This window comes from Lagenorhynchus albirostris, chromosome 9, assembly GCF_949774975.1.
Source record: "Lagenorhynchus albirostris chromosome 9, mLagAlb1.1, whole genome shotgun sequence".
Lineage (NCBI taxonomy): Eukaryota > Metazoa > Chordata > Mammalia > Artiodactyla > Delphinidae > Lagenorhynchus > Lagenorhynchus albirostris.
Genome location: NC_083103.1, coordinates 85,081,008 through 85,108,916, shown reverse-complemented (window position 1 = coordinate 85,108,916; position 27,909 = coordinate 85,081,008). Strand labels below are relative to the sequence as shown.

The 27,909-nt window shown below is 37.5% G+C and overlaps 1 protein-coding gene across 3 annotated transcripts in view; it reads right to left on the bottom strand.

Annotated features, from left to right (window-relative positions):
• The window catches only part of DDX10 (DEAD-box helicase 10), a 288,455-nt gene that overhangs the window by 164,845 nt on the left and 95,701 nt on the right, over positions 1-27,909 (bottom strand). The window lies entirely within an intron of this gene.

Below are 27,909 nucleotides of genomic sequence, written 5' to 3'. Positions count from 1 at the left end.
AGAGTGAAGTAAGTTAGAGAAAAACAAATATCATATATTAACGCATATAAGTGGAACCTAGAAATATGGTGCAGATGAACTGGTTTGCGGGGCAGGGATTGAGGCACAGATGTAGAAAACAAACATATGGACACCAAGGGGGGAAAGCCGTGGTGGGGTGGGGGTGGGGGTGTGATGAACTGGGCGATTGATATTGACATGTATGCACTGATATGTATAAAACTGATGACTAGTAAGAACCTGCTGTATAAAAAACCAAATAAAATTAAATTAAAAAGTAGCATCCATTATATAGTTCACAATTCAGCAAGTCAGAAATCTAGCCAGCATGACTAAGGTCTCTGTTTAGTCACAAGACTGAAATCAAGATGTTGGCTCAGCCAAGTTCTCACGTGGAACCTCTGGAGAACAATCTGCTTCCAGGGTCACACAGTCCTCTGGCAGAATATAGTTCCTTGTGGTTATAGGACTGAGGTCCCTGTTTCCTTGATGGCTGTCAGCTAGGAATTTCTCTCAATTCCTTAAGACTGCCTTCTCATGTGGCCCCCATCATCTTTAAGCCAGCAATAGTGTGTCAAATCCTCCCTGTGCTTTGAATTTCTGAGTTCCTCTTCTGCCACCATGCAGAAAAAACTCTAATTTTAAAGGATCTCGTGTGAGTAGTGAGCGCACCCCCACAAGATAACCTCCCGATCTTAAGGTCAACTGTGCTGTATAACATATCATCACAGAGATGATGTCTCAACATATTCACAGGCACCAGGGATTAGTGTGTGGAATCTTGAGGGGCCATTTTTAGCATTCTCCCTACCATACACACTTATATGGCTTTTTCTCTGAGGGGACTCCCAGTCCTCTCAGTATGGACTGCTAACACTAAAGCAGAAAGCCACTATCTATTACTCTGAAGAGTCAGAACATATACCTCAGGCCCAGAGAATCTAGAAATTAAGAAGAGAAATCCCAAAGCAGAGGGAGTCACAGAGATAGCTCATATATCTATGTATAATTCTTCTAAGAACCTTGGTTAACAGCTGAAATGCACATGTAAGTGACAAAACTCCTAGAAACTTAAGGAGAAACAATAGCTGGAAGACAGAAAGAGCTGAGTAGAGATCCAGCTGCTGTTCACTGAAAAAGACAAAATTTGGAGTCTTAGTCCCACCAAATTAGATAAGTTTGGTATATACCTTGATCTTTCCACTGAAACTCCAGAAAGGATCCAGGACTAAGGAATGTGCCCCAAAACTAAGGATGAAACCAAAACAGAACTTCCTTAAAAAGGCCAAACATGAAGCCTCCACAAGTTCAAGGGGGTCTGTCAAAAACTTAACCACCTAGTAGAACAAAACACCCTTCAGAAGAAGATAACAAAATTCAGAGCTTCTACAACACAGCATCTGGAATGTACAATAATATACAACTTTTTAAAAAATTAGACATGAAAAAAATAGAAAAATGTGGCTCACAGTCAAGAGAAAAAACAATCAATAGAGACAAATCCACAAATGATCCAGATACTGGAATTAATAAATAAGAATTTTCTATAACAAATATATAAAAGAGTCTACATAAAAAGGTAGACTTAATGGGTAAAAAATGGATATTTCAATAGAGAATGAAATAATCAAAAAAAATCAAATGGAAAAGCAGAAATCCCAGATTTTGAAAACCAAATGTATAAAATAAAAACTTTATCAGATAGAACTGACAGAGAATTGGACACAATAGCAAAAAGAATCAATGGCTCTTAAGACAGGTAGACTGAAATTATCCAAAAACAACTTAGATTAAATTGACAAGTAACCAGAAAACAAAACCAATTAAAACTAATACAAGAACAAAAACATCTGAATATCCCTATATCTACTAAAGAAACTAAATTCAGAATTTAAAATTTTCCCACAAAAATTTTCCAAGCACTGCTGGCTTCACTGGTGAATTCTATCAATTATTTAAGGATAAAATAATAACAACCTTAAAATCATCAAACTTCTCTCATGAGGCTAACATAACCCTGACACCAACACCTGCTAAAGACATTATAAAACAAAATTAAAGACCGATATTACTCATGAACATTGATGTAAAAATTCTTTAAAAATATTAGCAAACTTAACCAAGCAATATATAAAAAGGAGAGTACACAATGACCAATTTGGGTCTAGCCCAGAAATGCAAAATCCATTAATGTAATTCACCACATTAACTGAATCAGGAACAAAAACGGTATACTATCTTAATAGAAATAAAAAATACGCATGACTAAATTACGCCCATTCATAATTTTAAAAAGAAAAGCACTCAGAAAACTAGGAAGAGAAGAGAACTTTATCAATTTGATGAAAGACAGCTATGATGTAGGTAACCAGACATTTGGTTAACTTCCTAGCTCTATCTCCTTTATGAGGTATCTCCTACCTGATAAATTAGTATGTCCACGATCTTTATGCTTACAGTAAAAATGATCCCTGTTGGTAGTCTGCATCTGGACTAAGAGAACTACTAATAATCTGACAGGAAGTATAAATTCAAGCTTCTTTGTAATGGATATGTCCTTTGCAAGGACCATGTAAAAGATACCTATGGCGTTACAAAAAGACAGCAGCTCCCAAGGGGCATGAAACTCCTAATCTAGTATGGCTCCCCCAACCACTTAATGGGGATCTTGTTTTCTTGCACCTGAAATCTCACCTAGGATGGGGAGCACTGGGAGCACTTGGAACTCAGGGGACTGAGTTCCAAGATTAACAGACACCTGAAGCCCAGTATGGCAATCACAGTTTTACTTCCCTTTCCGATATTTAGATGAACCCAAGACAAACTTTGGAGAGGCAAAATGGAATAAACAATCTACACTCTACATCTATTTAATGGTGAAATATTAAATGCATCTGCCCAAAATCAGGGAAAAGGCAAGAATGTCTGCTCTCACCACTTCTGTTTAATATTATATTGGAAGTCCTAGCCATTGCAGTAGGCAGGAAAAATGAATAAAAGCACAGTAATTGAAAAGTAAAAATTAAAACTTCTATTCTTAGAAGACAGAATTGTTTACGCAGAAAATCCTAAAGAATGTACCAAAAAAGAAACCTTAATAGAAATAACAGTAAATTTACCAATTTTACAGGATACAAAATCAAAGCACCAACTGTATTCTAGTTTGCTGTACTAGCAACAATATAAATTTTTTTTCAAATAACAGTTACATGTTATCAAAAAAATCACAAAATACTTAAAAAGAAATTTACAATAGGGGAAGCATTGTAAGGAAGGATTTTCAGGGTGGTGAAAATATTCTGTATGATACTATAAAGGTGGATGAATGTCATTACACATTGGTCCAGACCCATAGAACGTACAACACCCAAAGTATAGCCTAATGTAAAGTGTGTCCTTTGGGCAATTACTATGTGTCTATTTAGGCATCAATTTTAACAAATATATCCACCTGGGGTAGTCTACCCATGTGGGGGATAAGGGGATATATAGGAAATCTTTGTACCTTCCTCTCAATTTTGTCGTGAACCTAAAACTACTCTAAAAAAATAAAGTCTTAAAAACAAATCATAAAAAACTTTAAAAGAAACACAAAACTCTTTGAGAACTGTAACAGAAAATTCTAAAACAACGATGTCAGCAATTAAAGCTCTAAAGAAACAAATGGAGAGAGAATTCATGTTTGTGAATTGGAAGATTCAGTATTATTAATATTAATATATCAATTCTCCTCAAACTGATCAATGCCATCATCATTAAAATTCTAACATGTTTATAATAGAAACTAATAGGCATATTCTAAACTTTATATGGAAATTCAAAAGACTTAGAATAGGCAAAATAATATTGAAGAAAAATAAAATTGAAGAGCTTACATCATACCTGTTTCCATGTTACTATAAAACTACAGTAATTAAGGCAGTGTGATATTGGCAATAAGCATAGATACAGATTAAACAGAGAAGAATAGAAAGTTCAACAATGGACCCACAAAATAGATCAACTGAGTTTAGGCAGAAGACAAAGTAATTTATTGGGGAAAGAATAGTCTTTTGAAGAAATGGTCTGTAAGATCTGAAAATCCATAAGGAAATAAATATATATTGATCCCCACCTCATACCATATATTTTAAAAATCCATTCCAATAGAATATAAAACCTAAAACTATAAGCTTCTAGACCAGGGGTCCCCAACCCCCAGGCCGCGGACTGCTACCAGTCCACAGCCTGTCAGGAACCGGGCTGCACAGCAGGAGATGAGCAGCCAGCAAGCAAAGCTTCATCTGCCGTTCCACATCACTCGCATTACTGCCTGAACCACCACCACCACAGCTCCACCAGTCCGTAGAAAAATTGTCTTCAAACGAAACCAGTCCCTGGTGCCAAAAAGGTTGGGAACTGCTGCTCTAGATGATAACCAAGAAGAGTATCTTTGTGATATCTTCGTATAAGCAAAGCCTTCATAGGGCACAGAAAGCACTAGCCAAAAAAAGAAATAAAAGTAATAAACTAGACTCAAGTTTAAATTTTCTGTACTTCGAAAGATACCATTAAGAAAGTAAAAGGAAAGCTACAGACCAAGAGAAAATATATGCAAGAGGTATGTCTGGAAAAGGATTTTGAACAAGATTATGTAAACAATCCAGTTTTTCCATTGGACACGAACTGAAGAGAAACTTTTGCAAAAGGTATAGAACACTTAGGTTGATTTCCATGTCTTTGGCTATTGTAAATAATGCTGCAGTAAACATCACAGTACAGATATCTCTTCAAGGTAGTATTTCATTTCCTTCAGATACATACCAAGAAGTGGAATTGCTGGATCACATGGTAGTTCTAATTTTAATTTTTTGAGGAACCTCCACATTGTACTCCATGGTGGTTACACCAATTTATAATACATTCCCACCAACAGTGCACAAGGGTTTTCTTTTCTCCATATCCTCACCAGCATGTTATCTCTTATCTTTTTAATAACAGCCATTCTAACAGATTTGAGATGACATCTTACAGCACTTCTGGTTTGCATGTTCCTAATGATTAGTGATATTGAGCACATTTTCATGTACCTATTGGCCATTTGTATGCCTTCTTTGGGAAAGTCTATTCAAGTCTTCTGCCCATTTGTATGTCTTCTTTGAAAAAAAAAGTCTATTCAAGTCTCTGCCCACTTTTTGAATCAAATTGTTTGACTTTTTGCTATTTAACTGTATGAGTTCCTTCAATATCTTAGATGTTATAATTCCTTATCAGATATATGGTTTGCAAATATTTTCTCCCATTCCATAAGCTACCTTTACATTTGTTGTTGGTTTTGTTGTTGCTTGTTTGTTTGTTTTGCTGTGCAGAAGCTTTTCTGTTTAATGTAATCACACCTGTGTATTTTTTATTTTTTTTGCCTGTGTTGTCATGCCATAACCTATGTTTTCTTCTAGGAGTTTTATGGTTTCAAGTCTTAAATTTAAATCTTTAATCCATTTCAAGTTAATTTTTGCAAGTGGTGTAAGTTAGGGGCCCAGTTTCATTCTTTTGCATGTGGATATCCAGTTTTCCTAGCACCATTTATTGAAGAGACTACACTTCCCCCACTGAGTATTTTTGGCTCCCTTGTCAAATATTAGTTAACCAACTATGCACAGGTTTATTTCTGGGCTCTCAATTCTTTTCCACTGATCCATGTACCTGTTTTATGACAGCACCATACTGTTTTATTATAGCTTTGTGATATAGTTTAAACCAGGAAATATGTGTACAATGGAATATTATTCAGCCATAAAAAAGGAAATCCTGCCATTTGTGACAACATGGATGAACTTTGAGGGTATTATGTGAGAGTGAAATAAGTCAGGCAGAGAAATACAAAACAAAAAACTGTATGATCTTATTTATATGTGGCATCTAAAAGAGTCAAACTCATAGAAGCAGTAGATTGGTGGTTGCCAGGGTTGGGGAATGGAATATGGGTGATGGTAATCAAACTTCAAATTCTAAGAGAAATAAGTTCTGGGGATCTAACATAAAGCAGGTGACTATAGTTAAGTGCTGTATTATATACTTCAAAGTTGCTAAAAGGATAGGTCTTAAATGTTCTTGTCAAAAAAAAAAAAAGGTAACCATGTGAGATGATGAACGTGTTCACTAACCTTATTGTGGTAATCATTTCACAGTCTATACATATACCAAAGCATCACATTATATACCTTAAACTTATGTTTATATACTTAAACTTAAATGTTATGTCAATTATCTCAAACCTGGAAAAAGAAAGATATAGGAATGGTCAAAAGCACAAGAAAAAATGCTTAACATCACTATCTAATAAAGGAAATGCAAATTAAAACCACAAATAGGATACCACTAGAATAACTAAAATTAAGACTAATAATAACAAATTTTTCAGAGTACATGTAACAAATGGAAACTGTCATCTATGCTGATCTACAATAACACAACTACTTTGGAATATTGTTCGGCAGTTTTGCTTAAAGCAGGAATTCTCAACCTCAGCATTATAGATATTGTGTACCAAATAATTCTTTGCATGCAGAGCTATCTTGTACCTTGTATGTTGTTTAGCAGTATCTTTAACCTCTATCCAACCCTCACTCAGTCGTGATTATCAAAAATGTTTCTAGACACTGCCAAATGTCCCCCAAGGTGGAAAAATCATCCATAGTTGAGAATCACTCCTTTATTAAACATACAACTACTCAGCAATTTCATTCCTGGGCATTTACCCAACAGATATGAACACGAATGTACTTAAAAGATTTGTACATGATTGATCACAACAATTTTATTCATACTAGCCAAGAAGCAGAAATAACCCAAATGTCCATCAGCAAGTGAACAGATAAACAAATTGTACTACATTCATACAATGGAATACAACTCAGCATTGAAAATGAAATAACTACTCACCCATCCAACAATGAAAGAATTTTCAAAACATATGTTAAACAAAAGAAACCAAACATAAAAGAGTATACACTGTATAATTATGTTTATTGTTAAGTCCTACAATGGACAAAGATAATAAGCTAGTTGAATGAATAGTAGTAGTTGTATTAGAGGAGGGCAGGGGGCTGGAAAGGGCATAAGGGAACTTGCTTAAAATCTGTGCCTGTATTGCATATAAATTATACCTCTAAAAATGTAAAATTAAAAAATGTATGATACTGCACTAAAACTGTAAGTATGCAGATTTATGTTGACAAAATGACAAAAAGAAAATATAAGTACATTTAAAATCATGTCAACTTTTTTGATCTCACAGTTATACACTTATATTTTAAACATTATTTGGGCAGGGAAATTTTAAAAAGCCAATTCATTGCTTGGGACCAGCCTGCTACATAAGCAAACCAAGATCATTAAACATTGTTTTGAGATGTTGAATTTAACTGGAGAATGCTTGAGTTTCCACAATTCGACCCAGATACCAAGGCTTAGCACTCATTTCCCCTTTTTACTCTTTTCAATTAGCTAGTCATCAATTCCTAAATTACACAGTACCTCACTCATTTTTTTGGTTCATACATTCATTCAATTGGCAAATGAATTGTATATTTCCCCGTGAAGGTCAAAGTCTTCATATCATCCATCTGCCAGTGTAACCTGACACATTTAAAAATTGGTATGCATAGCAAAACCAATTTAAGATTAATATTTTTCATTCCCATTTAATTTCCCATGACAACTCACCCTCATATTCACAATGTTTCCTTCATTTCACTAATGAGCTAAAGACAGCTTTCATATTTATTTCACTTCTTTCTGAACTGGACACATTTGGCAATACCAACCATTTAAATGAGCCAACATCCAATTCTGAATAGGTTCTGAAAACATTTCACTGTGATCTATTTCACTTATAAAACTACACGGTACTGAGTTCTTTCACTACAAGCAAACAAGTGAGAAAAGTTGTAACAAATTACCAAGGGTTAATAGTGCCAGACATGTAGTCATATAAACGGATGTGCCTTCTACCCTAGCAAGTGAGATTCGGCTCAGAGCAGGCAGAAATCTCTAAACAGTGAGCAACGTGTGGTTTTCACTGGAGAGGAGAAGGTCCAAACCAAAATCCTTTCTCAAAGCATACCAGGAACAGTATGAAACAGCTTATTTAATATGCCTATATTTTTCTGTAATACAAACTACAAACACAAAAGATCACAAGTCTTCTTGGCTGGGGGAACAGAACAGTGTAAAGGGGCGTGGGTTTGGGGGCAGTGGAGAAGAATGTGAAATGATATTTTCTAGCGTAAACAGGCACAGGTTCCAGGAATTAAAGAAAAAAGTAATGTCCTAGGTATAATGCAAGATTTGGTAGTAAATCAAGGCTGAGATTTCCAGTACAGGCAATGGAATGAGTGGACCCTTTCTCTTCCCTCCAGAAAAGAATTAATTAAAAAGCATACAAGAAATAAGTATAAACCCCCACCGACCAACAGAAAGAGAGAGAAGATAATAGCAGACAGCAGATATTAACAAAATTTTATATTATGTTAAGTGGATGAAGGATGGTAGATAACTCAGCAGTGTGAAGAAAGATGTGAACTAAGTGCCTGCACAGGGCAATGCCCACAACATGCTAGACTAGTCACACTGCTAACAAATGACTCTCACCTCACCGCATGCAATAAACTAAGGCAAATCTACTCCCACACTATAAACTGAATTACAGCATCAGTTCCTACCAAACACATTTCCTACTAGACATAAGTAAGACAACACCCTGGATTCTCCTTCTGGTTGTCAGCTAGTCCCAAGCCAATGAAAAAAACTAGTATTACTAAGTACTTACACAGGCTCTCCTTATTGCTTACAGAGGCATAGTCTGTTTTTGCTGTGGTAGTTTTTCATGAGAACACCTTTAATCCATTCACCAACTAAGAGATTGCATCTGTGCTACCTTGTAGCTTTGGTACTTTCCCCAACCCAGCATTCTCTTTGTGTCTGGGGACAAGTACTTTCTTCCTTGTCTAATTCAAGCAAAATAGCTTCCTTTATGTTTCTCCAGGCCCAATGCTCACACTCCCAACTAACAGTTTCAGGGCTGGGTCTCCCTTCTCAGCGCTATAGCTGAGAAGGGGCACCTTCTCAGCTATACCTTCATTTAATTGTTTCAAAACAATTAAATGAGAATATAATATGATTTTTAAACATTAGTAAGCTTAAAATTCCTTTTTATAGGCAACTCTAAAATATAAATGAATTACCCTTACTGTACTTTGTCCTCCTCAGTTTGGCTATAAACAAGCTAACGCCAAACCTTTAATATCTATGGAAATCAATATTTGTAATTCTGCAATGATGAAACCAGATTCTGGGAAAAGGCTGAGAAACAGCTAGACAATGAAGTGAAAGGTACATCTGAGTGTGTGTCTGTGAGCACACATGTGCTCACAAGTTAGGAACCATGGAGAGGAGAGAGGAAAGGCTCAAAGAACTCCTAGTATAATTTGGTAGAAGAATAAATCATAAGTTTTTTTCAAAAATTTTAATTGTTCCAAAAGAACTATGTATGTAAAGAATGCAGGTAGAAAAGGAGACCTCATCAAAAGACAAGACGCCCAACAAAAAGTGTTGCTGCCTTGATAGGTATTTCTCTGCAAGGAACAGCCAGTTAGTGGGCAGAAGAGAAAGTTGAGGTTGAGTTGGGTTTCTGTCACAAGTAAAAGATCTACTTTCTAGGGAGATAAATCATTCCTGCCTGCACATTTACATTAGTACTATAAGGTTCATAATACTCAACAAGTTATGATTCAACAGAACTATTATGAGTCAAGACACTATGCTACAGTTTACATCAGAGTTGTCAGTGAAAAAGAATACAGTGGCTGCAATATCCTGTGCCCTAACAAAGAAAGTCTCAAAAAAGAAAGTTCTTCATTTTCAATCTGGGTTCTGAAATTGGGTCAGGTTTCCTTAGCCTGTAGTTCTCCAAGTGTGGTCCACAGACACACACCCTCACCGATACCCTTTCAGGAAGTCTGCAAGGTCAAATCTGTCTTCATAATAATCCTATGTTTCACCATATTGACATTTTCAGTTGTGCTACAAGACCAAAAAAAATGCCAGTGCATTAGCACCAATCAAGGGTTTGGCAACAAACGTAACTAGCATCATTGTATTTTCCACCCCCACATACTCCCTGTAATAGATGTCAGTTTCACTTGCAAATGCCCTTTCAAACTAGTAAAAATAACTGATTTCATTACATCTCAACCCTTAAGTACAAGTGCACCGGTTTCCTGAGGCTGCCATAACAAATAACCACAAATCGCTATTTGGTGGCTTAAAATAGACATTTATTCTCCTGGCGTTCTAGAGGCCAGAAGTCCAAAATCAAATGTCAGCAAAGCCACACTCCCTCCAGAGATTCTTGGGGAGAATTCATTCCTTGCCTCTTCCAATTTCTTCTAGCTCCAGGTGTTCCCTGGCTTGTAGCCACATTAATCTCTGTCTCTATGATCACACATTGCCTCCTTCTCTTCTCCAAATGTGTCTTCTCTTCTGTCAGTGTCTCTCTTCCAAATGGACACTTATCATTGGATTTAGGTCCCACTTGCATAACCCAAAATTATCTCAAGATTTTTAACTTAATTATATCTGCTAAGACCCTTTTTCTGATTCAAGTAACATTCACAGATTCTGGGAGTTAGAATATGGACATATCTTTTGAGGGGCCTTTATTCAGCCCCTTAACAACAAGTTGTTTTAATACTCTGCATGACCAAATGGAAAGTGTGCATAAAGCACTTCTACTGCATAGTGAAATACAATGGTTATCTCGAGGAAAAGCACTTGTGAGACTGTATAAGCTGCAAACCGAACTAGACACTTTCTGTATGCAAATAATTATTACTTGAAAGAACAACTAACAAACTACAAAAGCAGCCCTAAAAGATAGAAACGTGTCTGGTACTATCAGTGGAGACTTGATGTGATTAAGCTCTGACCCTCACAGCTAAGTCTTGATGTTCTACAGCTAAACATAAACTGAACACCAGCAACAGATAAGGCCACTCTGACCATGATGGATCAAAACAAAAACATGAACATCATCCAAACCACAAAATGACTAAACATCCCCCTTTCCTGGCTAATAAGTGACTGCTGCTTCTTTACCAATTAAACCTTTAGCTTGCATTTATTCCTGCCTCCTTAAATATGAGATTTAAGATATCCAATTACAGAATCATCCCCATATCCCCACAGCATCTAACCCAGAGAAAAACCACCTTCTTTTAACTGTCTCATGAATCATCTAACACAAGCTCAAGTCCTATAATAAATCCTTTCTGACAATTCTTACTAAGACACTCCATGGTTCTCCAGGAAGCACTCACTCTCACTGCCACAAGTAATAAATCCAACTTCTTCAACCACAGGTGAACTAAAAGTTCCTGATAATATCTGGATAGAGGGCATTGACAATGGTTCTTGAACCCTGGGCATTTACAACATTTCTTCAAAAATAAACAGAAGTTAGCCTATTATTTCAAGGAAACAACTGACAGTATTTACTGCCACTGATAAAAATCAAGCTTTCTAGAGAAAATTCGAGTTTTAAAAACTTCTATTCACTGTGCACTGGATAGCATCCCAATACTTAAAGACTTCCCTTAATGCGAATGGTGGTGATATTAACAAATGTGGGGAGTGGTATTATAAAATGAAATGGGTCACCATTTGGAAGACCTGGATAACTCAGAAAACAAGTATCCAAATGAAAAAAAAAAGTATGAGGTTAAAAGAATAATACATAAGCAAAAGGTCTTTGCAGAGCGCAACCCAGACCAAAGGATTTTACTATAACAAAGAACAAAATGTTACTGATGCGGTTTTATATTCTACGTTGCAACTAAACTTCAAGAAACTATCAGTGGTTGAGTTCTAGTGTAGTATCAAAGAATAAGAGCCACAATTATTAGGTAGAGCTATTCCAACACATTCCAAGTACAAATATAATGAGAGGCCAGATTTTCTTCATATACTTCAACAAAATATGTTGCAAACACACTGATCTCAAAAGTTGTTGTGAGGATCCAGTTGCCTTCAATTCTATTCAGCCAGACGTTAAAGACATTTGCAAAAAAAAAAAATACAATAGTGCCTTATTCTCACTAATTTTTTTTAAAACATACTTTATTTTACATTAAAAAACACAGTAACATGTAAAGAGTGTGCTTTTTTAAATCATTATAAAAATCTCTCGGAGATTCGTTCAAGATGGTGGAGCACAAGGACATGCTCTCACTCCCTCTTGCGAGAATACCAGATTCACAACTAACTGCTGAACAATCATCGACAGGAAGACACTGGAACTCACCAAAAAGCATACCCCACATCCAAAGACAATGGAGAAGCCACAATGAGACAGTAGGTGGGGCGCTATCACAGTAAAATCAAATGCTGTAACTGCTGGGTGGGTGACTCACAAACTGGAGAACACTTATACCACAGAAGTCCACCCAATGGAGTGAAGGTTCTGAGCCCCACGTCAGGTTTCCCAACCTGGGGATCCGGCAACGGGAGGAGGAATTGGTAGAGAATCAGACTTTGAAGCCTAGCGGGGTTTGATTGCAGGACTTCAACAGGACTGGGGAAAACAGAGACTCCACTCTTGGAGGGAAAACAAAGTAGTGTGCACATCGGGACACAGGGGAAGGAGCAATGACCCAATAGAAGACTGAACCAGACGTACCTGTTAGTGTTGGAGAGTCTCCTGCAGAGGCAGGGGGTGGCTCTATCTAACTGTGAGGACAAGGACGCTTGCAGCAGAAGCGCTGGGAAGTACTCCTTGGCTTGAGCTCTCCGAGAGTCTGCCTTAGCCCCACCAAACAGCTCAGGTAAGGCTCCAGTGTTGGGTTGCCTCAGGCCACACAACCAACAGGGAGGGAACGCAGCACCACCCATCAGCAGACAAGCGGATTAAAGTTTTACTGAGCTCTGCCCACCAGAGCAACAGCTGGCTCTAACCACCACCAGTCGCTCCCATCAGAAAACTTTCACAAACCTCTTAGATAGCCTCATCCACCAGAGTGCAGACAGCAGAAGCAAAAAGAACTACAACTCTGCAGCCTGTGGAACAAGAACCACATTCACAGAAAGATAGACAAGATGAAAGGCAGAGGGCTATGTACCAGATGAAGGAACAAGATAAAACCCCAGAAAAACAACTAAATGAAGTGGAGATAGGCAACCTTCCAGAAAAAGAATTCAGAACAATGATACTGAAATGATCCAGGACCTCAGAAAAAGAATGGAGGCACATATAGAGAAGATGCAAGAAATGTTTAAGAAATATCTAGAAAAACTAAAGGACAAACAAACAGAGATGAACATTACAATAACTGAAATGAAAAATACACTAGAAGGAATCAATAGCAGAATAACAAAGGCAGAAGAACAGATAAGTGAACTGAAAGACAGAATGGTGGAATTCACTGCTGCGGAACAGAATAAAGAAAAAAGAATGAAAAGAAATGAAGACAGCCTAAGAGACCTCTGGGACAACATTAAATGCAACAATATTCGCATTATAGGGGTCCCAGAAGGAGAAGAGAGAGAGAAAGGACCAGAGAAAATATTTTAAGAGATTATAGTTGAAAACTTCCCTAACATGGGAAAGGAAATAGCCACCCAAGTCCAGGAAGCGCAGTGTGTTCCATACAGGATAAACCCAGGCAGAAACACACCGAGACACACAGTAATCAAACTGGCAAAAATTAAAGACAAAGAAAAATTATTGAAAGCAGCAAGGGAAAAAAGACAAATAACATACAAGAGAACTCCCATAAGGTTAACAGTTGATTTCTCAGCAGACACTCTATAAGCCAGAAGGGAGTGGCATGATATACATAAAGTGATGAAAGGGAAGAACCTTTAGATTACTCTACCCAGAAAGGATCTCATTCAGATTCCATGGAGAAATCGAAAGCTTTACAGACAAGCAAAAGCTAAGAGAATTCAGCACCACCAGACCAGCTCTACAACAAGTGCTAAAGGAAATTCTCTAGGCAAGAAACACAAGAGAAGAAAAGGACCTACAAAATCAAACGCAAAACAATTAAGAAAATGGTCATAGGAACATACATATCAATAATTACCTTAAATGTGAACAAATTAAATGCTCCATCCAAAAGACACAGGCTTGCTGAATGCATACAAAAACAAGACCCATATATATGCTGTATACAAGAGACCCACTTCAGACCTAGGGACACATACAGACTGAAAGTGAGGGGATGGAAAAAGATATTCCATGCAAATGGAAATCAAAAGAAAGCTGAACTAGCAATACTCATATCAGACAAAATAGACCTTAAAATAAAGAATGTTACAAGAGACAAGGAAGGAGACTATATAATCGTCAAGGGATCAATCCAAGAAGAAGATATAACAATTATATATATATATGCACCCAACATAGGAGCACCTCAATACATAAGGTAACTGCTAACAGCTATAAAAGAGGAAATCGACAGTAACACCTCACATAAACCAATGGACAGATCATCCAAACAGAAAATTAAGAAGGAAACACAAGCTTTAAATAACACAAGACTAGATAGATTTAATTGATATTTATACAACATTCCATCCAAAGACAGCAGATTACACTTTCTTCTCAAGTGCACATGGAACATTCTCCAGGATAGATCACATCTTGGGTTACAAATCAAGCCTCAGTAAATTTAAGAAAACTGAAATTGTTGAAATCAATTACAAGGAAAATTGAAATCAATTACAGAGAAAAAAACGTAAAAAAAGAAACACATGGAGGCTAAACAATACATTACTAAATAACAAAGAGATCATTGAAGAAATCAAAGAGGAAATCAAAAAACTACCTACAGACAACTGACAATGAAAACACGATGATCCTAAACCTACGGGACGGAGCAAAAGCAGTTCTAAGAGGGAAGTTTGTAGCTATACAAGCCTACCTCAAAAAACAAGAAAAATCTCAAATAAACAATCTAACCTTACACCTAAAGTAACTAGAGAAAGAAAAACAAACAGAACACAAATTTAGCACAAGGAGAAAAATCATAAAGATCAGCGCAGAAGTAAATTAAATAGAAACAAAGAAAACAATAGCAAAGATCAATAAAACTAAAAGCTGGTTCTTTGAGATGATAAACAAAATTGATAAACCATTAGCCAGACTCATCAAGAAAAAGAGGGAAAGAACTCAAATCAATAAAATTAGAAATGAAAAAGGAGAAGTTACAACAGACACTGCAGAAATACAAAGGATAATAAAAGACTAGCACAAGCAACTCTATGCCAATAAAATGGACAACCTGGAAGAAGCAGACAAATTCTTAGAGAGGTATAACCTTCCAAGACTGAACCAGGAAGAAACAGAAAATAAGAACAGACCAATCACAAGTAATGAAATTGAAAGTGTGATTAAAAATCTTCCAACAAACAAAAGTCCAGGACCAGATGGCCTCATAGGGGAATTCTATCAAACATTTAGAGAAGTGCTAACACCCATCCTTCTCAAACTCTTCCAAACAACTCCCAAACTCATTCTATGAGGCCACCATCACCCTGATACCAAAACCAGACAAAAATCCAAAAAAAAAATCAAATTATAGACCAATATCACTGATGAATATAGATGCAAATATACACAACAAAATACTAGCAAAAGGAATCCAACAACACATTAAAAGGATCATACACCATGACCAAGTGGGATTTATCACAGGGAGGCAAGGATTCTTCAATGTATGCAAATCAATCAATGTGAATCACCATATTAACATATTGAAGAATAAAAACCATATGATCATCTCAACAGATGCAGAAAAAGCTTTTGACAAAATTCAACACCCATTTATGACAAAAGCTCTCCAAAAGTGGACATAGAGGGAACCTAGCTCAACATAACAAAGGCCATATACGACAAACCCACAGCAAACATCATTCTCAATGGTGAAAACCTGAAAGCACTTCCTCTAAGATCAGGAACAAGACAAGGATGTCCACGCTCACCACTATTATTCAACATAGTTTTGGAAGTCCTAGCCACGGCAATCAGAGAAGAAAAAGAAATAAAAGGAATACAAATTGGAAAAGAAGAAGTAAAACTGTCACTGTTTGCAGATGACATGATACTATACATAGAGAATCCTAAAGATGCCACCAGAAAACTACTAGAGCTAATCAATGACTTTGGTACAGTTGCAGGATACAAAATTAATGCACAGAAATCTCTTGCATTCCTATATAGTAATGATGAAATATCTGAAAGAGAAATTAAGGAAACATTCCCATTTACCATTGCAACAAAAAGAATAAAATACCTAGGAATAAACCTACTAAGGAGACAAATGACCTGTATGCAGAAAACTATAAGACACTAATGAAAGAAATTAAAGATGATACAGATGGAGAGATATATATATACCATGCTCTTGGATTGGAAGAATTAATATTGTGAAAATGACTATACTACCCAAGGCAATCTACAGATTCAATGTAATCCCTATCAAATTACCAATTGCATTTTTTACAGAGCTAGAACAAATCATCTTAAAATTTGTATCGAGAAACAAAAGACCCCAAATAGTCAAAGCAGTCTTGAGGGAAAAAAGCGGAGCTGGAGGAATCAGACTCCCTGACTTCAGACTATACTACAAAGCTACAGTCATCAAGACAATATGGTACTGGCACAAAAACAGAAACACAGATCAATGGAACAAGACAGAAAGCCCAGAGATAAACCCACGCACCTATGGTCAACTAATCAATGACAAAGGAGGCAAGGATATACAATGGAGAAAAGTCAGTCTCTTCAATAAGTGGTGCTGGGAAAACTGGACAGCTACATGTAAAAGAATGAAATTAGAACACTCCCTAACACCATACACAAAAATAAACTCAAAATGGATTAGAGACCTAAATGTAAGACCGGACACTATAAAACTCTTAGAGGAAAACATAGGAAGAACACTGTTTGACATAAATCACAGCAAGATCTTTTTTGATCCACCTCCTAGAGTAATGGAAATAAAAACAAAAATAAACAAATGGGACCTAAAGAAACTTAAAAGCTTTTGCACAGCAAAGGAAACCATAAACAAGACGAAAAGACAACCCTCAGATGGGAGAAAATATTTGCAAACGAATCAATGGTCAAAGCATTTATCTCCAAAATATATAAACAGCTCATGCAGCTCAATATTAAAAAAACAAACAGCCCAATCCAAAAATGGGCAGAAGACCTAAATAGACTTTCCTCCAAAGAAGACATACAGATGGCCAAAAAGCACATGAAAAGCTGCTCAATATCACTAATTATTAGAGAAATGCAAATCAAAACTACCATGAAGTATCACCTCACACCAGTCAGAATGGGCATCATCAGAAAATCTACAAACAACAAATGCTGGAGAGGGTGTGGAGAAAAGGGAACCCTCTTGCACTGTTGGTAGAATTGTAAATTGATACAGCCACTATGGAGAACAGTATGGAGGTTGCTTAAAAAACTAAAAATAGAATTACCATATGACCCAGCAATCCCACTACTGGGATCCCAATACCCAGAGAAAACCATAATTCAAAAAGACACATGCACTCCAGTGTTCACTGCAGCACTATTTACAATAGCCAGGTCATGGAAACAACCTAAATGCCCATTGACCGACGAATGGATAAAGAAGTTGGTTGATATATACAATGGAACATTACTCAGCCATAAAAAGGAACGAAATTGGGTCATTTGTGGAGACGTGGATGGATCTAGAGACTGTCATACAGAGTGAAGTAAGTCAGAAAGAGAAAAACAAGTATCATATATTAACGCATATATATGTAACCTAGAAAAATTGTACAGATGAACCGGTCTGCAGGACAGAAATTGAGACACAGATGTAGAGAACAAATGTATGGACACCAAGGGGGGAAAGCGGTGGGTGGTGGGGGTGGTGCTGTGATGAACTGGGAGATTGGGATTGACATGTATACACTAATATGTATAAAATGGATGACTATTAAGAACCTGCTGTATAAAAAATAAAAAGAAGAAAAATTCTCTCAGTGTTTATTTCCAATACAATAAGTATCAATATATATAACCCCCAGAAATAAAAGCTCTTTGGGGCCCTCAATAATGACTATGGGTGTCAAAAGTTTGGGCAATCGCAAAGTTTTAGTATCACTAGCTTGAACTGTTCCTACTTTTCAAAACAACCTCACTCCTTCTACCCACCAGTTTCAATAACTTTCTATGACAAAGAATCATTCAGATTGTTCAAATCTTATCTCACACAATAAGGCAGGTACAACACAACTTGAACTACAATTTAATTCCCAACACTTAAATGAAAGTTCCCAGATCTCAATAATATGACACTAAGGGTGTATATACAAACATCCCAATTCAGAACAAAGTAAATGAAGAATAACAGGTCAATGTTTATTTACATGGTTGGTCTGAGAACTCCCTACCCATCAAGAAAATAACCTGAGTGAAGCCTGGGATACTTCAGGTGCCAGAACAAATACAAAACAGTTCCAGGGGAACATATATGCAAACTAGAGCACACAGAATTACCACAGCAGAAGGTAGTCTGAAGACAGCTTCAGAATACAAAATTATAAAACACACATGGAAACAATCCATCATCATAAAAAAGAACAACCAGAGCAAGGCCAATTGGCCAGCTAGGTGGTGGAGTAGAAGGACATGTGAGCCCACCCCTTCTTGCAAAAACACGAAAATCACAACTAACCGCTGAAAAAACATCAACAAAAGAAATGCTGAAATCTACTAAAAAAGATACCTTACGTCCAAAGAAAACGAAAAGTCACAACAAGACAGTAGGAGGGAAGCAATCGCAATAAAATCAAACTCCATGCCCGCCAGGTGGGTGACCCACACCCTGGAAAGCAATTATACCACAGAAGTTCTCTCACAGGAGTAAAAGTCCTAAGCCCCACGTGAGGCTTCCCAGCCTGGGTGTCTGGCAACAGAAGGAGGAGCCCCCAGGGAATCTGGCTTTGAAAGTCAGTGGGGTTTGAGCGCAGGAATTCCACAGGACCAGGGGAAACAGAAACTCCACTCTTGGAGGGTACACACAAGGTCCCATGCACACCAGGACCCAGGGGAAAATACAATGACCTCATAAGAGACTTGGCCAGACACACCTGCTAGTATTGGAGCATCTCCTGTGGAGGGAGGGGGTGGCTGTGGCTCCCTGTGGGGACAAATACACTGGTAGCAGCAGTTCCAGCAAGTACTCATTGACATGATCCCTCCTGCAGGCCACCATTTCCTCCCCAAGACCTAGCCCCACCCAGCAGTCTTAAAGCTCCCAGTGCTGGGCCACCTAAGGCCAAACAACAAAAAGGGAGGGAACAAAGCTCCATACATCAGCAGACAGGCTACTTAAAGTCTTCCTAAGCACAGCCCTGCCCACCAGAGGGACAAGACCCAGCTCCAGCCACTAGTGGGCAGAAACCAGACCCTCCCACTGGGAAGCCTGCATGAGACTTAGACATCCACCAGAGGATAGATAGCAGAAACAAGGAGAACTACAATCCTGCAGCCTGCAGAATGGAAACCGCAATCACAGAAAGTTAAAATGAGACAGCACAGGAAAATATTCCAGATGAAGGAACAAGATAAAACCCCAGAAGACCAACTATTTGAAGTGGAGATAGGCAATATACCAGAAAAAGAATTCAGAGTAATGATAGTGAAGATGATCCCAAGATCTCAGAAAAAGAATGGAGGCACAGATCGAGAAAAGGCAAGAAATGTTTAACAAAGACCTAGAAGTACTAAAGAACAAACAAGCAGAAATGAACAATACAATAACTGAAATGAAAAATACACTAAAAGGAAACAGCAGAGTAAGTGAAGCAGGAGAACGGATAAATGACCAGGAAGACTGAATGGTGGAAATCACTGCCATGGAACAGAATAAAGAAAAAGAATGAAAAGAAATGAAGACAGTCTAAGAGACAACATTAAACTCACCAAGATTTGCATTATAGGGGTCGCAGAAGGAGAAGAGAGAGAGGAATGACCTGAGAAAATATTTAAAGAGATAACAGCTGAAAACTTCCCTAACATGGGAAAGGAAACAGTCACCCAAGTCCAGGAAGCACAGACAGTCCCAGGAAGGATAAACCCAAGGAGAAACATGCCAAGACACGTAGTAATCAAATTAAAGACAAAGAAAAAATATTAAAAGCAACATGGGAGGGCTTCCCTGGTGGCGCAGTGGTTGAGTCCACCTGCCGATGCAGGGGACACGGGTTTGTGCCCCAGTCTGGGAAGATCCCACATGCCGCGGAGCGGCTAGGCCCATGAGCCATGGCCGCTGAGCCTGAGTGTCCGGAGCCTGTGCTCCGCAACAGGAGAGGCCACAACAGTGAGAGGCCCACGCACCACAAAAAAAAAAAAAAAGGGAACAAGGGAAAAGCAACAAATAACATACAAGGTAACTCTCATAAGGTTATCAGCTGACTTCTCAGCAGAAACTCTGAAGGCAAGATGGGAGTGGAATGATATATTTAAAGTGATGAAAGGGAAGAACCTACAACCAAGAATACTCTATCCAGTAAGGCCCTCATTCAGATTCGATGGAGAAATCAAAAGCTAAGAGAACTCAGAACCACCAGACCAGCTTTGCAACAAATGCTAAAGGAACTTCTCTAAGTGGAAAAGAAAAGGTCACTACTAGAAATAAGAAAATTACAGACAGAAAAACTCACTGGTAAAGGCAAACATAAAGTAAAGGTAGGAAATCATCTGTACACAAATATGTTATCAAAACCAGCAATTGTGAGAAGAGGAGAGTACAAATGCAGGATACTGGAAATGCATTTGAAATTAAAAGATGAGCAATTTGAAACAATCTAGGTATATACAGACTGCTATATCAAAACCTCACGGTAACCACAAACTGAAAATCTACAATAGATAACACACACAAAAAAGAAAAAGGAATCCAAAAGAACACTGAAGTTAGTCATCAAATCACAAGAGAACAAAAAAGGGAAGAAAAAGACCTACAAAAACAAATCCATAACAATTAAGAAAATAGCAGGGGCTTCCCTGGTGGCGCAGTGGTTGAGAGTCCGCCTGCCGATGCGGGGGACGCAGGTTCGTGCCCCGGTCTGGGAGGATCCCGCATGCCGCGGGGCGGCTGGGCCCATGGGCCATGGCCGCTGGGCCTGCGCTTCCGGAGCCTGTGCTCCGCAACGGGAGAGGCCACAACAGTGAGAGGCCCGCGTACCGCAAAAAAAAAAAAAAAAGAAAATAGTAGTACAAACATACATATTGATAAGTACCTTAAATGTAAATGGATGTAACGCTTCAACCAAAAGACACAGACTGGCTTAACGGATACAAAAACGAGACCCATATATATGCTGCCTACAAGAGACCCAATTCAGATACATACAGACTGAAAGTAAGGGGATGGAAAAAGGTATTCCATGCAAATGGAAATCAAAAGAAAGCTGGAGTAGCAATACTCATGTTAGACAAAATAGACTTTAAAATAAAGACTGTTACAAGAGACAAAGAAGGACACTAAATAATGACCAAGGAACCAATCCAAGAAGAAGATAAAACAACTGTAAATATATGTGCACCCAACATAGGAGTACCCCAATATATAAGGCAAATACTAACAGCAATAAAAGGAGAAATCAACAGTAACACAATAATAGTGGGGGACTTTAATACCCTACTTTCATCAATGGACAGACCATACAGACAGAAGATCAATAAGGAAACACAGGTCTTAAATGATACATTAGACCAGACGGCTTTAATTGATATTTATAGAGCATTCCATCCAAAAGAAGCAGAATACACATTCTTCTCAAGTGGACATGGAACATACTCCATGACTGATCACATGCTAGGCCTCAAAGTGAGCCACAGTAAATTTAAGAAAATTGAAATCTTATCAAGCATCTTTTCTGAGCACGAACACTATGAGATTAGAAATCAACTACAAGAAAATAACTGTAAAAAACACAAACACATGGAGGCTAAACACTATGCTACTAAACAACCAATAGACCACTGCTGAAATCAAAGAAGAAATCAAAAAATACCTAAGACAAATGAAAATGAAAGCACAATGATCCAAAACCTATGGGACGTGGCAAAAGCAGTTCTAAGAGGGAAGTTTACAGTGACACAATCTTACCTCAGGAAACAAGAAAAATCACAAATAAACAACCTAATCTTGTACCTAAAGCAACTAGAGAAAGAACAAACAAAACCCAAAGCTCATAGAGGGAAAGAAATCATGAAGATCAGAACAGAAGTAAATGAAATAGAAATGAAGAAAACAATAGAAAAGATCAATGAAACTAAAAGTTGGTTCTTTGAAAAGATAAACAAAATTGATAAACCTTTAGCCAGACTCCAAGAAAAAAAGGGAGACACTCAAATCAATAAGATTAGAAATAAAAAAGGAGACGTTATAATGGACACCAAGAAATACAAAGGATAATAAGAGACTACTACAAGCAACTATATGCCAATAAAATGGACAACCAAGAAGAAATGGACAAATTCGTAGAAAGGTACAATCTCCCAAGACTGAACCAAGAAGAAATAAAAAATATGAACAGATCAATCACAAGTACTAAAATTGAAACCATGATTTAAAATCTTCCAACAAACAAAAGTCCAGGACCAGATGGCTTCACAGGCGAATTCTATGAAACATTTAGAGAAGAGTTAATACCTATCCTTTTGAAACTATTCCAAAAAATTGCAGAGGAAGGAACACTCCCAAACTCATTCTATGAGGCTACCATCACCCTGATAACAAAACCAGATAAAGATACCACAGAAAAAGAAAATTATAGACCAATATCACTGATGAACATAGAGCAAAAATCCTCAACAAAATACTAGCAATCCGAATACAACAATATATTAAAAGGATCATACACCATGATCAAGTAGGATTTTTCCCAGGAATGCAAGGATTTTTCAATAACCACAAATCAGTGTGATATACCACATCAACAAACTGAAGAATAAGAACCATATGATCATCTCAATAGATGCAGAAAAGCTACTGACAGAATTCAACAACCATTTATGATAAAAACTCTCTAGAAAGTGGGAGTAGAGGGAATATACATCAACATAATAAAGGCAATACATGACAAAACTACAGCTACCATCATACTCAACGGTGAAAAGCTGAAAGCATTTCTTGTAAGGTTAGGAACAAGACAAGGATGTCCACTCTCACCACTTTTATTCAACAGAGTTTTGGAAGTCCTTAGCCACAGCAATTAGAGAAAAAAAAGAAATAAAAGTAATCCAAATTAGAGAAGAAGAAGTAAAAATGTCACTGCAGATGACATGATATTATACATAGAAAATCCTAAAGATGCTACCAGAAAACTACTAGAGCTCATCAATGAATTCAGTAAAGTTGCAGGATACAAAATTAATACATAGATACCTGTTGCACTTCAATACACTAACAACAAAAGATCAGAAAGAAAAATTAAAGAAACAATTCCATTTACCACTGCATCAAAAAGAATAAAATACCTAAGAATAAACCTACCTAAGGAGACAAAAGACCTGTACTCCAAAAACTATAATGTGCTGATGAAAGAAATCAAAGATGACACAAACAGATGGAAAGATATACCATGTTCTTGGATTGGAAGAATCAATATTGTCAAAATGATTATACTACCCAAGGCAATCTAAGATTCAATGCAATCTCTATCAACTTACCAATGGCATTTTTCACAGAACTAGAACAAAAAAATCTTAAAATTTGTATGGAGACACAAAAACCCTGAATAGCCAAAGCAATCTTGAGAAAGAAAAATGAAGCTGGAGGAATCAGACTCCCTGACTTCAGACTATACTACAAAGCTACAGTCATCAAAACAGTACGGTACTAGCACAAAAACAGAAATGTAGATCTATGGAACAGGATAGAAAGCTGAGAAATAAATGCAGACACCGACAGTCAATTAATCTACAGCAAAGGAGACAAGACCATACAACGAAGGAAAGCAGTCTCTTCAATAAATGGTGCTGGGAAAACTGGGCAGCTACATGTAAAAAAATGAAATTAGAACATTCTTTAACACCATACATAAAAATAAATTCAAAATGGTGACCTAAATGTAAGACCGGATACTATAAAATTCTTAGAGGAAAACATAGGCAGTACACTCTTCGACATAAATCACAGCAATATCTTTTCCGAGCTGTCTCCCAGAGTAATGGAAATAAAAACAAAAATAAACAAATAGAACCTAATTAAAATCAAAAGCCTTTGCACAGCAAAGGAAACCATAAATGAGGTGAAAAGACAACCCAGAGAATGGGAGAAAATATTTGCAAATGATGCAACCAACAAGGGATTAGTCTCCAAAATTTATAAACAGTTCACATGGCTCAATATCCAAAAAACAAACAACCCAATCAAAAAATGGGCATGGAATTCCCTGTCGGTCCAGTGGTTAGGTCTGTGCACTTCCACCTGGGGCCCAGGTTCAATCCCTGGTCGGGGAACTAAGATCCCACAAGCCACGCGGTGCAGCCAAAAAAAAAAATAAAATAAAATGTTAACTCATCAAGGAAAAAAAAGGGCAGAAGACCGAAAATAGACATTTCTGCAAAGAAGACATACAGATGGCCAAGAGGCACATGCAAAGATGCTAAACATCTTTGCTAATTATTAGAGAAGTGCAAATGAAAACTACAATGAGCTATCACCTCACACCAGTCAGAATGGCCATCGTCAAGAAATCTACAAACAATAAATGCTGGAGAGGGTGGAGAAAAGGAAACCCTCCTACACTGTTGGTGGGAATGTAAATTGGTACAGCCACTATGGAGAACAGTATGGAGGTTGTTTAAGAAACTAAAAATAGGGCTATCATATGACCCAGCAATCCCAATCCTGGGCATATATGCAGAGGAAAACATAGTTCAAAAGGATACATGCAGCTCAATGTTCATTGCAGCACTGTTTACAATAACCAGGACATGGAAGCAACCTATCGACAGATGAATGGAAAAAGAAGATGCAGTACATATATACAATGGAATACTTATTACTCAGCCATTAAAAGGAATGAAATAATGCCATTTGTAGCAACATGATGGACCTAGAGATTATCATACTAAGTGAAGTAAGTCAGACAAAGACAAATATCATATGGTTTTACTTATATGCAGAATCTTAAAAAAAAAATTAATACAAAGGAACTTATTTACAAAACAGAAACACTCACAGACTTAGAGAACTAACTTACGGTTACCAGGGAGGAAGGATGGGGGGGAGGGTTAGATTGGGAGTTTGGGATTGACACGTACACACTGCTATGTTTAAAATAGATAAGCAACAAGGACCTACTGTATAGCATAAGGAACACAGCTCAATATTCTGTAATAACCTAAATGCGAAAAGTATTTGAAAAAGAATAGATACATGTATATGTATAACTGTATCACTTTGCTGTACACCTGAAACTAATACAACATTGTTAACCAACTATGCTCCAATATAAAATAAAAATTTTTTAAACAATAAATAAAAATAAATAAATAAAAAAGAACAAAACACAGTGGTTTATATTCCCAGGAAATCTGGATAACAGAATCATGTGATAGAGACTGAAATAAGTTTAAAATTTATTAAACATATGAGAAGAAATTAACATAAGAAAAAAGTATATTTTTAAAGGTAGATTAGAAAAGAATCAAATATAACTTACTGGAATAAAAAATGGGCACTGAAATTTAAGCTTCAGTGGTTGGGCTAAACAGTAAATTAGATACAGATATAGATAGTAGAGATGGATTCGAAGATAAATCTGAGCAATTAAACAGAAGGCAGCACAGAGATATAGGAATGAAAAATATGAAAATGAGATTACAAGACATGGAGAACAAAATAAAAAGACAACATATGTTAACTTGGAGTTTCAAACAAGAAAATAATATTGAAAATTTTCCAGAACTGACAAAAGAGGCAAATCCTAAGATATAGGAAGTATGAATCCCAATCAGTGAACCCCCAGAAAAAATCAGTCAAACTACTACAGAAGGATGACAATTAGACTAACATCAGCAACAGCACAAGCTGGAAGACAGTAGGATAATATCCTGAGGCTAACAAGGGTAACAGTCATACCCAACCAAACTAATATTTACAGAAGAAATATTTACTACTATCACGTCCTCACTGAAATAAGTACTCAGTGGTATTTTGAGAGAAAATTAAATCAAAAAGAAGAAAATGGGGCACAAGAAAGACATCAGCAAATAAATAAATGTGCAGGTATAAATAATAAGTATTGCTACCCAAGAGGGAGAGTAACAACTAATGCTGGAGGCTTAAAATATGCAAAACTAAAATACTGAACATAATAACATTGGAGTTGGAAAAGTGAAGAGTTAAAGTGTTCCAAAGGTCTCACATTGTACAAGAGGAGGGTAGAGAAAATGGTTAGCTTTATATTTTTTTAAATTTGCATCAGATCAGCCTAATTCTTTTTATTTTTATTTTTATTTTTATTTTTGGCAGTGTTGGGTCTTTGTTGCTACGCACAGGCTTTCTTTAGTTGCTGCGAGTGGGGGCTACTCTTCATTGTGGTGTGCAGGCTTCTCATTGCAGTGGCTTCTCTTGTTGTGGAGCACGGGCTCTAGGCGCATGGGCTTCAGCAGTTGTGGCACGCAGGCTCAGTAGTTGTGGCTCGCAGGCTCTAGAGCGCAGGCTCAGTAGTTGTGGTGCATGGGCGTAGCTGCTCCGTGGCATGTGGGATCTTCCCAGACCAGGGATTGAACCCATGTCCTCTGCATTGGCAGGCGGATTCTTAACCACTGCACCACCAGGGAAGCCCCAAAATGGTTAACTTTAGACTTAGTTAAATTAAGTACGTGTTTATCATATCAAGGGAAACCAAAAGTTTGAATGTTTAAGATAACCAGGTACACGTAACAAACTAAAATATATGACAGTATGCTGAAAGCCAACAAATATGTGTGGATACTAATATAAACCCCTCTGTGTTTCACAAACTCGCACTCTTCCGCAGAGTATTTCGCACATTGTATATAACAAGTGCCCACTTGACACATGAGACAATGAGAGTGCCATTTTCGATCCATATAATATTGCAAAAAGCTTAGATTAATATTTTCTTTTTGTACCCCAATGAATTATCCTGCTCTTTACTTTGCCAAGGTAGAGATATATGCCCAGGATTCTACAGTAGGGACAGCTTCCCCAAGATATTCACATAATAAACCATGAATTAACTAAGCAAAGAACGGGTTAAGTGAAGTGTGTTCCAAAGAGATGTAAGAGCATGAGTAAAAGCCAAAGGGATAAAACAGCATGGTTTGTGTAGGAAAACTAAAAGCAGTTTGAAATTTGCAGTTCTGAACTGCTAGGGCACAAAGCTCATCTCCCAGGCATTCACTTGTAAAAACCAACAGGAGACATCCTTATCTCTAATGCAGGAGATAAAGCTGCCAGTGGATCCCAGTCCCTTTTCCACCTTCCTCTCCTCACAGTAATCAGTGTCCGGTACTCACCATATGTGAAGATGCCTAAATTGGAAAGTAGACAGGGTTTTACTGTTTGGCCCCAAAGGAACATGAAATCTGAGTTCCATTTTATTGCACAAAATGAATTTCCAGGGCTTCCCTGGTGGTGCAGTGGTTGAGAGTCCGCCTGCCGATGCAGGGGACACGGGTTTGTGCCCCGGTCCGGGAAGATCCCACATGCCGCGGAGCGGCTGGGCCCGTAAGCCATGGCCACTGAGCCTGCGCGTCCGGAGCCTGTGCTCCGCAACGGGAGAGGCCACAACAGTGAGAGGTCCGCGTACCGCAAAAAAAAAAAAAAAAAAAAA